The sequence below is a fragment of the Hippoglossus hippoglossus genome, chromosome 13, assembly GCF_009819705.1.
Source record: "Hippoglossus hippoglossus isolate fHipHip1 chromosome 13, fHipHip1.pri, whole genome shotgun sequence".
In the NCBI taxonomy this organism is placed as follows: Eukaryota; Metazoa; Chordata; class Actinopteri; order Pleuronectiformes; family Pleuronectidae; genus Hippoglossus; species Hippoglossus hippoglossus.
In genome coordinates this window covers 28392761-28410846 of record NC_047163.1, presented here as the reverse complement: position 1 = coordinate 28410846, position 18086 = coordinate 28392761, and the positions used below count along the sequence as shown (strand labels likewise).

Genomic DNA, 18086 nt, shown 5'->3' with positions numbered 1-18086 from the left:
ATTTCTATCTGTCTATTTCTTCAAATGTATTAAGATCAATTGGTGCCAAATTGAAGTCAAATTCATTTGGGAATTGAAGAAACTGTCCCTGATCACCTGTGTTTATTTTACACGACTGTAAACGTCTGTTAATGTGTGCCGACCAGCTGGTTGTATGCTGTTAATATTATTTAATGAATTGAATAAATATTTTAGTTGCATTAACGTAGCCTGTTTAACAAATGTAGAGCGAGAAATATGGAGTCTCCGGCAGGCTGCGCTGTGCCCGCGCACCCCTGCTCGCGACCCGCTACCGTCATGAGCGCGCAGCAGCTACAGCAGCAGCAGTAGTAGAGCCGAGCCCGCGTAACGCACGGTCAGTCAGCAGTGAGCGGTCCGTCCGTGTCTGTGGCGGCTCTGCTGGTGTGGATGGTACTGAGCGGGACGGACCTTTTCACCGAGATATTCAGCAGCAGGATCGCGTGAGTCCCGATGGAGAAACGTGGACGAAGTTAGTGCTGCGCAGAACAACGTGCGGTGTCGACAGTTCCCACAGTCGGTGATGCGTTTTCGTTTTTCCTCCGCAAGACACAGTGGGACAAGGTGGGTGACTTGAGCCATGTAATATGTGCTGTAATAATCTGCTACAGCGGTCGATACGCAGCAGCCGCGGGGCTCCACGCAGTGCTAACCGGGCGGTACAGAAGAGTGTGGTGTGCAGATGAACAGCGGGTTGTGGGGCTCGAGATTCAGCTGCATGGGACAAACAAGATATCGGTCCCCGCTGCAGCCATCCATACCTGATCGCTGTGTAGTTGACATTGCTTTCTCCTTGCATTGTAAACGATATTATTAAATATAATTTGCGGTCTAGTCAGATGTGCATTAATAGGAACGTTTTGCTGAATCCACGCAGGCTAGTATATTCTCTATGTTGGCAGGTGTATCTCTGTTATTCTTTACGCATGAGATATTACAACTTCAGAATGTTCTTCTAAGGAAAGAAGGCCTTCCCTGCGCCTTTATGTGAACACTGAAACCTACAGTGCGGCACATTCACTGCCGGAATGTAATGGAAGTGAATGGAAGAAATCATAATGAGTGTGTTATTTAATAAGCTGGAGGCCTGGTAACAGTGAAAAAAAATGCAGAATGTGATGGCAGTGCTAACATGTTAGAGTTAATAGGTGCATGTGTATTGGTGCCGATAGTCGGAAGCAACAACTGGGGCTGGTCTGAAGTGTCCCATGGGCATTCAGTGAATCTCTCTCGCTCTCTCCCTCTGTGTGTGTGTGTGCGTGTGCGTGTGTGCGTGCGTGGGTGTTCATAGGGAGGCTGCATCATGAAGGTTACCAGCAGTCAGTGAAGGGCTGCTCTGTCAGGGTGGAGCTCCATGAACTGTCATTTTATAGGGAGGCTTCTGTAAAAACCATCAACATGCAGGAGACAGGGTTTGCATTAGACTGAAGAGGACGTTCGTCTGCTTGCTTGGCTGTGTGTACCACAAGCACGAACATGCACATACATCTGCTCTCTCTCTCTCTCTCTCTCTCTCTCTCTCTCTCTCCTTCCTCTTCTCACCTTTCAGCTGGCAAGCGGCCAAGCAGCCACACAGCTGTCTGTTCACTTGCTGTACTGGCCCCTGTTACGCTCCTCTTTCTCCTCCTTACCTCTTACTCCAACACCTCCTCTTAGTCCTCCTTATCACCTCTCTTCTCTTCCCTTCACTTCTTTCTCTTTCACCTGTTTTTCACAGGCTGGTTGGACCTCAGACAGGCCCTTTATACACTGCTGTGTTAGTATGAATTACTGTGAGCAGCAGCATGTTCTCTTCTTGCTGCTGTTAATTGCAGCTAGTGACTATAATGGCAGATAATGCATGACCTCTACTAGAAAGATACCAAAGAAATTTCATTTTCAGAAAACAACCATTTATTTCCTGAATGGTTGCCCTCTAAATTTATTAAAGGGATAGTTTACCCAAAAATGAAGATATGCTGATGGAGGGGTGGGTGAAATGTTAACTGTTTGCCTTCATACTGCTCCTGGTGTCATTGAAGTATCTGTAATCACCAACATTCAAATTCGACTCAAACGGCGCCATTCACACCATGTTTTTTGCCTAAATGTCCGCTGTTATCCTCAGCCTGGAACCTCGTTCACGCACACGAGCGAGCTTACGGACACTTGGATGACACCACAGGAGCATTATGGAGGCATTTTATCTGTTTATCCCTGAAACTCCAAAAGTGTTTTGTTGACTCAAACACTTCACCTATGCCTCCATTGGCATAGTGGTGAGTAGATAATGAGAGAGTTTTAATTTTTGGGTGAACTATCCCTTCAACCTCCGAGTCTTTCTTCCCCCCTTCTGAATACATTCATATGGGAAAAGAGCTCAAATATAACTGCACCTTCAAGAAAACCAAGTTTTGTTTAATAAGTGTGATTAGCAGCCAGGCTAGCAGAACAGGGGTTATCCTGGCTGTCAGAACTTTCTATGACTTACTAAACTTTCTATAATTAAAAGTCCTAACATTTTTTTTTTTTTATATACACTCTCCCACAGTCACATGAAGAGACTGCTATCATTAGAGCAGTCTTCTCTGAAGTTATTTCTAGGATCAACAACCACTGGGTGCAATCACTTGTAGATCTCAAAAGTCAACTTTTATGCTGGGTTCAGAACCAAACTAGATATGAGCAGCTAATTGGGGGAAATGTTCACATTAGCCACCTTGTTGTAATTCTGTGTTGAGACATTGGGATTTTGTGACAGCAACACTTGGTCACCCAGAGTGTTTGCTAATTGATAATATTTACTATTTACACTCTTTATATAGTTTGTCTACACATTCATCTAGGAATAATTTGTAAAATGCCTCCAAGATAGACTAACAGGAGGTTTTCTGTAGGATTTTTCTTTTTTTTCTATTTATATTATTTTTCCCACTTTTTAATGGAGTTAGTAAGCAAGTTAGTAACCTTTGCTAAGCTAGGCGAAACATATCTGTACTGGACACAGTAGTTTTCCTCTCGTCTGACTCAGGGTCACGTGACAGACAAATGATTACATGTTATCTGTCTTTACAAGAATATCTACCCTTTCAAGCACTTTTTTAAGGCTTTATGAGGTTGGCACTGAGTGAATTACACTATGTTACACAATTTTGGACCATGATTTCGCGTTTCCTCTCTTTTGACAAACACATTAATGCTTTTGGATGAATTTGCTCAGATTTACTAATACAACTGATTTGGAAGTGAGATATTCATTTAAATGACAATGAAGTGGCTGCACAATAATAAATAAAATGTGCATGAGATTTTGCAGAGGAGCTGCTGCCTGCAGTGGCTGACCTCCTGAGAACACTGACCTCCACATGGAAAAGAAAGGGAGTGGGGGGTTAGAAGCCCTCCCTCTCTTCGTTTTGTTCCCCTTCTCCATGAGTGCCTTGCTCCACAGGCTGCCAGCATGGAAATAAATGGCTTTGTTGCAACCGCTCCTTGTCCTCCTCCACCCTCCCCCTCATCCTTAGGGTCCCAAGGGCTTTGTGAGCGTGTGTTTGTGCCAAATGCCAGCACTCTGCATTCCCCCCTCTTTCCTCCTCTCGCTATGTATGAGAGAAAGACGGAGAGGGTGAGATTGGGGGATTTCTTTGGTTCCACTTTTCATTCTGGCTGGGGGTTGCCTGTTGTGTACTAGTGTCTCACCCTGACTGTGTTGAGAAATTGGCTGGTTTGTGAGTGTGCGTGTGAACGGCCTGCTATTGTTCGAAGCAACTGCTGGAAAGCTTTTGAATGGTGGTGTAGACACTGATGCCCATCAGCATTGTCTTTTCATTTGTACAGTTCATTTTTTGCTTGCATGTATCCGACAGCTTGGTCTCACTGTTACACTGTCTCTGAACATGCTGTCTGCATGTGGACTAGTCAACACTGTGTAAAATCTAGATTAAAATTTTGTTTAATTTCAAGTTGCTGTGTCAGTTTACCATCAATAAATAATTTCAACATTTAATCATGAGATGATTTTCTTAAACAGTGCTGCCAGTGACCCATTTTCAAAACAAACAAACAGGCCTATATTTTTATTGCAAGTGCTTTATTTACATACATACATATTTTACATGTGCCGACAGCAGCAACACATACTGGTATGCATGTATGTAAAAAAGTTTTGAGATGGTTTGCTTATGAACCAGATTTTGTACCTACATTAGATGTAAGGCTTAAGGTGACTCAAGGTCTAACAGCTTATCTTCTTCATTGGGGATCTATGATGATTTTTCAAGACCTAAAGATGCAGCATGGCTTGAGTAATAATAATTTTTTACAGATTTAATTTAGGAAACCCAACAATTTAATGAGCAATTAATTTAATTGAATAAATAAAGTACCTGGATAATGCTGGCATATCTTTTGAAATCAAATCAAAAATCCATCGTAAAACTTTAGAGGGGCTTACAACAAGCAAAATGTTAGTCATTGTTTGTGAAACATATATGGGACAATTAAGGAAACCTGGAAAAAACAAATGAGGAAAGGGAGAATTTATATGAGCTGCAATGGAAAATTTCAAATACATATATTTTGAGAGAATTTGCTAGAAAAAAACTTCATTGGGTTCTTAATTACTCCATTACAAAAGAGATATTATACAATACCTTTTTACGTGTTGGAGAATGTGTGGGTTCTTCAGAATATGCGTCTTCTCATGTTGATAATTACATTTGTTTCAGATTTTGTGGTGGAAACCAGAAATACCTAAGGTCGTCGACTTGATTGACACTATTTAGGACATATTGACAGAGCTTAAATATGACACACTACTGTTTCTGGTCTCTCTCTCCTCTTTTTCCCCTTCTCCCCACCTCTCTCCTCTCCCATCTTTTTCACCTCTCCTCTCTCCCAAATTTTTCTCCGCTCACCCCAACCGGTCAAGGCAGATGGCCACCCATGTTGAGTCTGGTTCTCCTAGAGTTTTTTTCCCCTGTGGCTGAGAAGAATGGCTCAGATGGTACCAATGTCCCAGAAATGTAGCGGAAGTGCTTCGCTGCCAGCTGCTACGCCTCCATTACTGACATCAGTGGATGGATTTGAACATTTTACTGAAGGAGCTTCTCTCTCCCTTGTTGTAAAAAATGGACACATTTAAATAAGGAGGAGGAGGTCCAGGACAGAAACAATCAGGGCTGGTTTAGCCACCAACTAATTCATGTCAACCTGTGGTGAATATTGCCTAATGAATGATACTCTTAATTCATAACAGACATTATTCACTGATAGAAATAGGCTATTATTGAATTGAAAATAATATGCCGGGACAAATACAATCTGACAAAAATAAATCTGCCTTTATTTCCATTTAACAAGGAAACATTTACACCATAAATGAAAATAACTCTCACTCTCTCTGTTCAGCTTGAACAGAAGGTAGGCAGAAGGTATTGGGGTAAATGTTGACATGCCATTTTCTATAGACATGGCAGTGGTTGCACATTTAATGTCAACACAGGCACAATCTCTGCATTATCTTCCAGTACTTGTATAGGGTCTCCAGGGTTCTTGTTTCTTACAGTTTTGTTATTGTTTGGTTGAAGACAACAGCTGTTCTTAACCACGATTGTTCAAGAAGTCTTCCGAACATGTCACACAGTGACTTCAATGAGTTTTGCATGACTAAATGAGCTGATGTTTCAGAAGTTTTATTTGTTCTAGTTTGGCCTCAAGGGCCTATATGGAGGGCTGTTGTGATTGCTTACTGCAATCTGCAAAGTTACTGTAAAAGTAGTTTGAATGTTATTAGTCAAAATGTTATTACGTATGTAGAGTTTTGAGTTGTTTATTTATTAAAGATATTGTTTTGACTGGGTAGAGTGATGTTAGATATCTTATATAAAAATGATTTGTAGTCACAACAAAAGTATGTAATTTGTCTGTGAAGTTGATTCTCGATTATCAAACAAAAGTTAAAACAGCTTGGTCTGCTGAATGTGCCTCTGTGTTACTGATGGCTGTCACTTAGCAGTCTCACAGCAGACAAGTTGCACTGGGCTGAATTAATGTCTCTATTTTGACAAAACCTGACAATACAACATCTTCCAAGCAGGTTGTTTTTGTGATTTAGAACGTAACCCGGTTAGGGTTAGGGTTAAATCCACATTTTGTAGCTTTGTTTCCCTGCTTTGTGTTCACTATCAGCTCTCCTCATTCAGTCTGTGTCTCTCGATCACTGCTGCTCTCTCTTTCTCCTTGTTGCGTCGTGGAAGCAACTGTCGTTAAAAGTGTGGAAAAACCTAACATTAAAGCATCAAATAGAACCTGTACAAAGCTGATTTCACATGGCACAGCATCACACCATCACTGTGGTATCAACTAGGGCTCAGTGATATGACTTCAATATCACGATTATCTTCAAACACGAGGGTTAAGACTGTAGTAAAGTGTTCAAAAGAGGAGACGGCAGTGTAACAGCTGGTTTACTGCCCCCACCTCAGGAGACCTTGCCACAGTGTGTGCCATGCATTATAACAGACCCGACTAATTGATTACTAAATTAGTTACGAGCTATTTTTATTATCGATTAAATTGATTACTTGTTGCAGCCCTGAAATCCAAGATTTACTGCCAGCAGCACTGTATGTGCAAAAGAGGCAGCAGAGTCCCAGCTCACCCATCCTGGAGAGTTAGCACTCACAAATTTGCCTACACTGTCATGAAGAAATGTAGACACTTTCCCAGAAAGTCTTCAGATCTCTGCTGCATCAACTAGTTAAAGGGCCCACATTTTACACCTTTCTGGGATTTAATTTGAGGTATTGGTACCCCTAAGATGATATATCAGTGGTTTAAAGTCGAAAAAACTGCTGCAATGTGTATTTCCATGTCCTCTCTTCTGCCTCCTTCTGGAGCTGTAGACAGAACAGGCTGTTTTTTTATCCTGCCTCTTGAGCCCCTCCTCTGATTGGCTGATTACACTTTGAGTGACATGCAACCAGGCCCATCACTGGTCTCATTCTGGCGCATTTACGATGGTAAACACAGCTGAAAGACACATTATGTTTGGATACCGCTATAGAAGACCATCCACATATTTACAGTCGGTTACAACAGGATGTTTCTGAACGGTAAGTTACACCGTCCTCATGTTGCCCAGCCCTAATACACACACTGAACGTTCAGTACAAAACTAAACGTGCTGCATAGTTGCAAACATTTGTGACCCCTGCCTGCACAAACAACACTTTTACTGTGGCTCATTTTCTTTCACTTCATTTTCACATTTATGATTGCTACAGACTCAGCTGTTTGCTAACAAGTGTGAACACATAACAGCGTGAGTGACAATAGCTGTTAGCTGTATATTGGTATTGTCCCTGCAGTTTTATAGAATGTAAGATTACTCCATTGCTTGGTGTTTTTTTGGTGATTTTTAGCCAAAGCAGAAAATCTTACCTGCAAAAGTCAAGTTGACATGACGCACTATGTTTTCAAATATTTTTGAATATCACCTGGGTGGAAAGCTAACAATGTAACATTAGTGGCTCACTTAACTGTCAACTCACAGGCTGCGGTTGCTTTGCAGATGTGCTGTGTGTCCGCTGCTGGCGGCGGAGCTGCTGGTTTATCTACTGCATTTCCTTCTATACAATTCGTATTATGTACTAAACTAAATATCAGGACTGTGCGGTATGCATCTTCCTATCTGTCGATAACAATCAAAGTCCCGTTAAGCGAATGATTCAGAAGTGAAACGCTGGATTGCTTTTACTTTGAAACGGGTTCGGGAAGTGTCAGATAAACATTGTGTTTCACTGCAGAATAAACAGAAAATGATCTTTCACCAGAGTTTTAATGTTTATCTGATGAATTTACGTGACAAAAATAAATGGTTGCAACACTTCCTGTATGCGTTTCAAAACTCCAGCGTTTCTGTTGACGGAATCCATTCTTTTGTTTAAAAAGGGGGTTATATTGTGAAATATTTGCAGGAGCGGAAGATGCACGGCTTCATACTGTATAGTACTGGTATTTATTTGTATACACAGGACTACTTTTATACAAGGAAATAGTCATAGTTCTGTCTGTATTCAAGGCAAAGCCTATATGTAAAATCATTGTGCTGCAGTAGCAGCTCCTCTGCAAAACATATTGTTGAACTGAAGCTAAATATTGTGCATTGAACAGATGCTGTAAATATGAATTTGATATTAATGTGAATATTATGCATTGAATAGATAAAGTTGCACAGCTGCATTTCTTTGTGTGTATATATGCTCGTACATTCAGCCTTTAACAGAAATTGTAAAACGTTTGAAATTAAAAAGTGATTTTGGGCCTGAAAAGTTTGGTGACCACTGATCTAGACAGGTTAGCCAAACATGTACATGAAGCTCTGTATTAATTAGTGCACCTACAAAAGCAACTGCTTTTCTTTGGATGCAGCATAATCAGCCAACAGCTGACAGAGAGCTGTTTGTCCTGTTAAATCATGTCCACTGTTGTTCATATGTGTAAAATTTAGCTGACAAAGTGCTAGGACCTCCTTTTAGATCCACATGCACTGAAAGAAAAATTTACTTCTTGCCAGTGTGTGCAGAAAACATCACTTTAGCATTTCATTTCCCCCAAGACACAATGACTGCTAGCACAAGTCATTATTGGTGAATTATTGTACTTCTGCTAATATAACTGGAGAATCTTAATTTAGGCAGGCATTTGTTTGGAGACTGTAAGGTACCGTCTCTTCGAGCCAGTTGTATTCTCTAACATGTGGGGCAAGCATACTCCAGTTTCTATGTGTATGACGTGAGTAGAAGGCATGGCTCCTGTTAGTGCTAGTATGCATGTCTATACAACAAGAGGGCAGTTAAGAGATTGTGTAACTGGCTTGGAGGTGTTTAATTGGGCTGAAAATCTAGGTCCAAGTCATGAACGAGCAGGAATGTGAACAGGAGACACCACATGTATGTTGTGTAAAACAGTGGTCGCCAACCCGTCGGTCGCGATCTACCGGCCGATCTCGCAGTCTTCACTGTCGATCTCCGAACTCTCTGGACTCACTGGCTGCGGTTGTGCCGCAGATCAGCTGTTTGTCTGTTGTCTGTTGTTCACACAGCGGAGTGTTCGCTACTGGCGGCGGAGCTGCTGGTTTATCTACTGCATTGCCTTCAAAACAAGTCGGTTTATGTACTAAACTAAACACCAGGATTCTACGGTATGAAGACGTGCATTTTCCGGTCTGTCGATAACAATCAAAGCCCCTTTAGAACAAATGAATGGATTCAGAAAGTGAAAAGCTGCAGTGCTTTTACTTTGAAACGGGTTCGGGAAGTGTTGTAAATAAGTTTGTGTCATAGACAAACATTGTGTTTCACTGCAGAATAAACAGAGAAAATGATCTTTTACCTGAGTTTTAATGTTTATCTGTTGAAATTATGTCAATGTGTTAAAAAACACATTGATATAATTGACACATTGACACATTCAAATGTTAAAACCACTTTCTGTGTGCATTTCGAAATAAAAGCACTCCAGCATTTCTGTTGACGAAACCATTCTTTTGTTTAAAAAGCGTTTTTTTATTGCGAAATATTTGCAGGAGCGATAGACGCACGGCTTCATACTGTAAAGTACTTATTTATTTGAGTAAAAGGGACTACTTTCATACAAGGAAATAGTCATATTTAGTGCCATATTCAAGGCAAAGCTGACTGTATGTAAAAACATTGTGCTGCAGTAGCAGCTCCTCTCCCAAAATATATTGTTGAACTGAAGCTAAATATCAAAACGATAGCTGTCTGTCTATGTCTGAGTGATGATGTGAGATTGTGATGAATTTGGTTAAATTTATTGATATTTATAAACCTTTCTTCTATCTGAGACAAACAACTCTCCCACAGTGGTACTTAGAGACAGTGAATCACAGAAGCAGCAGAGGGAGGAGGAGAGAGGGCAGATACTGACCAATGTCTGTTGTCACTACTAATATGTTTTTATATAAAACATTTTATTGGTTTACATTTGTGGCCCATTCCATGTCAAATCATCACACATTTGGACCACACAGTCACAGTTAATGAACTGTTTCATACTGATTTGATCACATGAGAAACCTATGGAACCGAAAATGAATGTTATGAATCTCGGATTCTAATTAATAGATATGGGACAACCAAGTGTGAACTTTTCTTTTGTGGCTGTGACTTTAACTGGTCATATATCCTCTGATGTACAGTAGGTCCTAAAGGAATGTTTCTCATAGTGTTTTAAAGCTCTTTTCAAGAGATACACGATTGCCCATTATATATATATATATATATATATATATATATATATATAGTTATGAGTTGGTTTATGAAATGCCAGAAAATTGTGAAAAAAAAGGACAGAAAAATTGGTTGAAAATATTTTTTATATTATATATTTGTCGTAGCAGAGGGTTTAATTAGTTTGTGAGGCTACCAGTAGTGTGCCTGCTAATCCGGGGTTTGAGCTTCATCACCATGAAATGCCAGACTTATAGTTTTTTCTTGTCTTTTCTTTGTACTCATGCATGAAGGCTATGTATAATTTTGATTATTGTAAAGAATAAGTTGTTAACTTAACATAACGTGTTATTATAGATGTACACGTGACAGCTGCTGCAGTGAGAGAAAAAGAAACGCACGTTTTGCAGTGAGGCACTGCAGGTTCTCTTGCATGGAGTGAAATCAAAGCATTGCACACACAGGAAACATACAGCTTGTATTGTAACACTCAGGACCGGAGCACTCCGACTGCGAAAGAGCTATTTTTCAGCGCTGCCAGCGCTCTTCTTGCTCCCTAACAATTCCTGTAGAACACCCTTTTCAAAATAAAAGCACTCCAGCGGTTCTTTTTTTCTGATAAATGTATTTATTCCTTTAAAAAGGTACAATGAAATACAATGAGCATTAAGGACTCTTTTTTTTTGTTTTTATAACATTTAGTCCACGTTCCCACCCCACTGGTCCCACATATAGTTTCTGCAAATACAAAAAAAAATGATGTATTAAAAAAAAGTAATTATAAAATAAATAGATAAAATAAAAATGAAAGAATAAATAAGGGGAATAGCATATTGGTTAAGAAAATGATGAATCAAAAGAGCATGTAAGCCAATCAGCACTGTAAATCAGTTGAAATGTAGTGACAGTGTGCATCAATGGTGAGTGCTTCATTTGTCCTGTAGTGTCTTTAATTTATCTATGTATTTAATCATAGGGGCCCAAACAGACTCGAATTTTCCATGTGATCCCCTCAAGTTGTATTTAATTTCCTCTAGATTTAAGAACATCATGAGGTCTTTGAGCCATAGAGAAACATTTGGTGCAAATAGTGACTTCTACTCCAGCAATATTCTTCTACGTGCTAACAAGGATGCAAAGGCAGTACTAATCTTTGTGTCCCTCCTAATTGTTTGATGTCCTGGTAATACTCCAAAAATAGCCACCTCTTCACACGGTGTCAGTGCCATGTTTAAAGCCTCAACAAGGTGTTTGAAAATAGCTGTCCAGTAACCTCGTATATGAGGGCAAGACCAAAACATGTGTGTCATATTTGCTGGCGACATGCAACACCTATTACATGCATCTGTGACACTGGGATATATTTTGGAGAGTTTGGAGTTGGCAAAATAGATTCGATGGACAACCTTAAATTGTATCAGATTGAGCCTGGAGCAGGACGTACTGTCATTCACTCGAGTTACTGCACTATCCCAGTCATTGTCATCTATAAATATGCCAAATTCACTCCAGCGTTTCTGTTGACTGAATCCATTCATCTCTTTTAAAAATAGTTTTATTGTGAAATAGAGAGAATGCACAGCTTCATACTGTATAGTACTGGTATTTATTTGAGTACACAGGACTACTTTTAAGCAAGGAAATACTGTAGTTATACCAGAAACTTCATAAAGGTTTTATATTAAAAGTTAATGTAAATAACTTCAAGTGATTGGCAGTAGTCACTCTCTCTCTCTCTCTCTCTCTCTCTCTCTCTCTCTCTCTCTCTCTCTCTCTCTCTCTCTCACTCATTCTCACACGTATGGTCATTTTCAGCATAAACCCTGTGTAAAAACCTGATGGTGCACAACTGTTCCTGTTCTCTCTCCCCGCGTTCGTTGTTTTAGCGGGTTTTCACTGCTGAATAATTATAACAAACGCTGCTTCAGGATCAGACAGACGCTCATTAAAGGCCCAGTCGTCCTGTGTCAGAGTCTCTGTCGGAGTCCGCTACCTCCTCACAGCGCTCACTTTACACTTTAAACAATAAACACCATCACTGATCACAAGTTATTAGGACATGTACAGGACTGACATTTACTTTGTGTTTGTTTGAGTCGCTCGAGAGTTTATGACACACACGTTTAAACCTAATATATACACAACACGAGACGCAACGTGATGTCCGGACATCAGGCTTAAGACGCAGCATAGTGTTTTAACTTCACTTTTGCAAAGGAAGCAATGCCCCGTTTATCCAGGAACATAAATATGAATTCAGCAGGTTTTTATAAAGATCAGTTCTAAGTGTCAGTGAATAGAAAACAACAGAGGAGCAGAGTCACTAGTTAACCTGCGCATTATTGCGCATCAGTGCCGTGGCGCTGCCAAGGGGGGCCAGGCGGGGGCACCTTGATAGTGTAGAGCAGTGGTCACCAACCTTTTCGGGCCGAAGATCACTTTTTAATTCCAAACATAAGCTGAGAGCTACCACCCTGATATCTTCCAAAAAACCCACTTAGGAGGGTCATATTTATTAGTTTTTGCAATTTCTGTTAAAGGCTGAATGTACGAGCATGAATATACACAAAGAAAGGCAGTTGTGCAACTTTATCTATTCAATGCACAATATTCACATTAATATCAATTCATATTTACAGCATCTGTTCAGTGCACAATATTTAGCTTCAGCTCGACAATATGTTCTGCAGAGGAGCTGCTACTGCATCACAATGTTTTTACATAGGCTTTGCCTTGAATATGTCCATAAAATTTACTTTTCCTTGTATGAAAGTTGTCCCTTGTACTCAAATAAATACAAGTACTATACAGTATGAAGCCGTGCGTCTTCCGCTCCTGCAAATATTGACACATCAGAAACGCTGGAGTGCTTTTATTTTGAAACGCATACAGAAAGTGGTTTTAACATTTTAAAATCCATGTTTGTGACATAATTCCAACAAATTATGTCTATGACACAAACATATTTACAACATTTCCGGAACCCGTCTCAAAGTAAAAGCACTCCAGCGTTTCACTTTCTTATTAATTTGTTCCAACGGGGCTTTGATTGTTATCGACAGACCGGAAAATGCGCGTCTTCATACCGTATCCTGACATTTAGTTTAGTACATAAACTGACTTGTTTGAAGGAAATGCAGGAGATAAACCAGCTGCTCCACCACCAGTAGCGGACACACAGCGCGTGTGAAAAACAGACAACCGACACACAGCTGATCTGCGGCGCGACGACAGCCAGTGAGTCCAGAGAGTTCGGAGATCGACAGTGAAGACTGGGAGATCGACCGGTAGATCGCGATCGACGGGTTGGCGACCACTGGTGTAGAGGCTATAATCAGAGTTTGTCCTTTTAAGCCTTAAGTGCAGCACACAAGTCTAAACTGAATGAATGTCAAATCAGTGTGGAGAGAACTGTCATAGACCACTGTTGTAGTCTGATTTATGAATTGAAAACCTTATTTTGTAAATTACAGCACACTTGTAATAACAGTAACAGTCTATAATACTTTTTAAAGCACCTTCTAAATAAAAAGAGAGTTCATATTTGATTAGTTAATATTAGTTCATAACTGATGAAAAAGCAGCCATGTGCAGTAATATAGGAAATTGTTGATGTGATACATTGAAATACATCAGGATGCATCATTGTTTCCTTTGTTGTTGTCTGCTCTTGTGACAAACTTAGTGTATACCAAAGAAGACCATTGTCTCTGTGTGAACTGTTGAGTATTTAACAATTGCGTGAGTGTGAGGGTATTAAATATAATGTTAAGTAAGTCAGAGATGTTCTACTATACTCATTTATATTATCTATATATTTTTTAGAAATAATTATAAGAAGTGCCTTTTTCTCACTCGAGCCCCTGCCTCAAAAAATGTCTGTGCATGTCCCTGGGACACATACAGGACTGATGTTTACTTTGGGTTTGTTTGATTTTCTCTAAAGTTTATGAGAAACATGTTTAAACCTGCCACACAACACGAGCCGTAACGTGACGCTCACAGTCAGGACAACAGGGTTAAAGTGACCGGAGTCATGATCCAACACCCTCGATTAATAACTAAATACATGTGATTATCAGTTCGTGTGTGAAGAGGGACAGAGTTGAGCAGACACACAAACACACGCACACACACACACACACAGAAGTTCTTCCCACAGATTATGACGCAACATGGTGTTTTAACTTCATTGTTGCAGAAGAAGCGACACCCCATTTATCCAGTAACATAAATATGAATTCAGCAGTTTTTTTTAATAAAGATCAGTTCTGTTACGGCTGTATGTGTTCCTTTTCTGTGTCCCTGTTTTTTCTCTTGTCTCTCCTCTAGCTCCACCTTGATTAAACTGAATAGTCATCAATAAGGTGTACCTGGCCAGTGAATAGAGGTCCTTTAAAACCTCCTGTGTCAGGGTGTGGGGGGAACTGCTGGTTCTACTGGGCCTCAGCCTGGGATTTTAACATTGTGTGTGTTGTCGTTTGATGTTAATAAATCCCATGGTTTGGGCTGTTTTAAAGGCTTTCTGTTGTTGATTTGTGTCAGTGGTGGTCAGTGATCTTATGTTGTTCGCCCCATAGGGCCACTTAATATTGTGATATATATCGATATCGACTGATATGAAAAGCCCTACATGCAAAACTGTTTCGGGGTTCACACAGTAGTCAGCTATCGCAGGTGTGTTTGATGACAATCTTCAGATGTGCAGCATTCCCAATAGTTTTGTTCATGTTGTGCTTTGGAATAATGCCAAAAATTTAATTTAAGCTATGAATGATGCTGGACTCCACGCTGTCGTGTTTTGCCCACACCCTCTAGCTGGCTGTTAATAAGGGTCTTTTAGCTCTGAGAAGTATGCATTATACAGACTCGCTGGAACAGCAGGTACTACATGCTACAGTATCTCATCAAGCAGAAACTGGTTCTGGGAATATTTGTGTCAGAATTACAGCTCCCACACAATCTTACAACTCAAGACACTGTGAAAGATTGTATGTTCTGGCCAAGGTCATAGTCATGAAGTGAACATTGGGGGGGACCAAAATCTCAAAACTCATTATTAACACACAAGATACATTTTATGTATTTTGTTATTCAAAACAATGTTTAATACTGTATTGTAAGTCTTATGTGTTCTTGGTAATATAAACATGTTTATGTGTATTTTATATAACTTTATATATTCATTTTTTATATATATTTTTTAATACAATTACATAAGTACAGTATATCACATTAAATAAAATGTTTAAATTCACATTAGGGCCCACAATGTTTAATATTTTATTGTATTATTTTTTAAGCAATTAAAATAAATATATGCATTGCTATAGATCTATGAAGAAAAGTACAGTTATTTTAGCAAAAGGTTTAGCAAATTGGTTTTGATTGATCCTACAGTAACATTCTCTTCAGTCATCTTTTCTCCCCTCCTATCCACTCTTCTCTCCTCTCCTCCTCTCCTCTCCTCCTCTCTTCTCCTCTCTCTGCTGCTCTCCAGTCATCTCTCCTCTCTCTTCTCCCCTACCCCACGCATGGACTACTCCACAAGCAACAAACTTTCCACAGCAATAGCTAAATGGGTGGCTACAGCTTGCAGGTCGATTAACATTGTCAATCTGTTGTTTCTTGTTGGGCTTGAGTTTTTCAAGTTATGCTTTCAGAGTGTTTTTTGAGCATGCAGTACCTTTGAGGGTATTCTGGAGAATATTCTGGATGGTACTTGTCTTTGTTTTGTTGCAAAAATAATAAACATGCATTTTTATCCATGTTGATAAGAGTATTAAAAACTTGAAAAATATCCCTTTGAGGTACATTAATGACAGATAAAAAATGTGGGATTAATCACGATTAAATATTTTAATCGATTGATAGACCTAATACAAATACATGTGGGCCAAGTCTGTATATTCGGATTAGACTGGTATGATGTCCTTATTTGGTTATAATCATCAACATTGGTTCCTTGTCACCTCTACCTCCATGTCACCTGCTCTCCCTGCAGCATCCAGGTTATGTTCCTCTCCCTCTCTCTCTTTACTCTGAACGCTCCACAGTGAACATGAAATAAATATTATCAGTAAAGAGGTCTGAATAGCAATGATTATTTAAGTTACATTAAAAAGCATTAACACATCTCGTGCACTAGTAATCCACTTACTGGTACTCATTTCCACACTGTTCTCAACTCACTTTTTTTGTTTTTAGAGGCCCAAAAAACAGAGTACATGAGTGTTTTTAATTGTGATCTTTGGTAGATCCTGGAGATGCCGCATATAGAAAGTAATTTTGTTGTTTGTCTTGTCACTGACCACCATCCTGAACTGGAAATGATTGTGTACACCGTCCTCAAAACGGAAGTAGTAGAACAGCGTCTAATGCAACTAGCGAATAGCATTCATGGAAACAAATTACGTTAATGACTGCCAACATTTGTGAGGTTTGATTGCCTTCCGTAGCTATCGCGACGAGCAGCAAAAATATGCTGAACCAGTTGTGTTTGGATGTCTGTGTATGCTCAAACACAGAAAAGCAAAGCCACAAGCAACACATTAAAATAGGATGTATCCGCCGCTGTTTTTGTTGTTGTGCTTAAAGTTAGCGCTAGCATTAGCTGGAAGAGCAGAGCCGTATACAGACGTATACAATGATGTCATGATGTGGCTCTTTGAATGGCACTGGCCTGTGGAAAAGCAACTGCGAACCAGCAATAGCACCAACCCAGAACTGGAACCTGGTTAGCGTTGGTGGAAAAGTGATATTGGACAACCCACATGCAGAGCTGCCAGAAACAGTATATGAGCTACACCACACCGTAATTCCTTAATTGTTCAAAGTTTCATAGTTACCGTTTCGGACGGCGGTGCTTTTTTGCTTGTCATCATAGCATAACAGTTTTATTATTATTATTATAAAAGGAAACTGGGAGATGAAGTTGCAATAACATCGGCCAGTTTACAATTTAGTTTATTCGGTGTGACAATTTCACCATATTTAAACAATAAACATGTTTTATTATGACTATTATGACTACAGCCCTAATTCTGGCTCAGTTTGAAGAGTAAAATAGTTATACAGTAGAGGCTAAACTGCTTGTGACTTTTTTCCTGAGCAGAGCTGCTGGTCAGCGAGAACCTCTTCATCAATTTCTACTGGTGTTCACCAATAGGCCAGTCCCTGTAGTTGCCTGCTCCCTTCCTGCCTTTGATAGATGTTGTTTTGGAGAGCAAGAGACCTTTTTGGCAGGAAATTGCTAAATTTTATGTTTAAAGCAGAGAATGGTGTTTTTTTGGGGATCGATAGCTCGTTAGGGGAGTGTTGTGCAATAGTAGGTAGACTGGATGTTGGCTAATTTTCAATAATCATAAAATATGATTATTAAAATAATAAAAAATATTTAATTAAAATAATAAAATAATTCATTAAAAATGATAGAGTTATCAATTAAGAATAATGAAACAATTAATGAAAAACAATAAAATTATCAATTAAGAATAATAAAAGTTGTAATTATAATTTATCAAAGACGGGGCACCACCCTGGTATCAGGGACCAACAATCAGTCGATAAAGATCAGTCTCATAGTCTGAAAAGTTCAATTAGAAATCTCAATATTTGCTATTAATGATTATATAATGAACAGTGAAGGTTTTAAGTTCGAGCACAGGCAGTCATAATCCAGCTGTATTCACATACATATGCACAAAGAATCACAAAAATACCGGTACTTTAATTACAAAGGGGATTTATTTAAGATAATGACATCAACGTCAATCAATGACTTTTATCACAGCAAAAACCCACTATATCAGAGATAAAACACCACAAGCATCTATC

General features: G+C 39.5%; 1 protein-coding gene across 6 annotated transcripts in view; it reads left to right on the top strand.

Moving 5' to 3' along the window:
* Window positions 1–315: 315 nt before the first annotated feature.
* Window positions 316–18086, top strand: part of fat3a (FAT atypical cadherin 3a) — a 188928-nt gene continuing 171157 nt past the window's right edge. For 5 of the 6 annotated variants that reach the window (XM_034603737.1, XM_034603734.1, XM_034603735.1 and 2 more), the window contains exon 1: window positions 316–582. The gene's annotated coding sequence lies outside the window, so the exon portion shown is untranslated. The remainder of the gene's footprint in view (window positions 583–18086) is intronic. The other variant, XM_034603736.1, reaches the window with a different exon arrangement.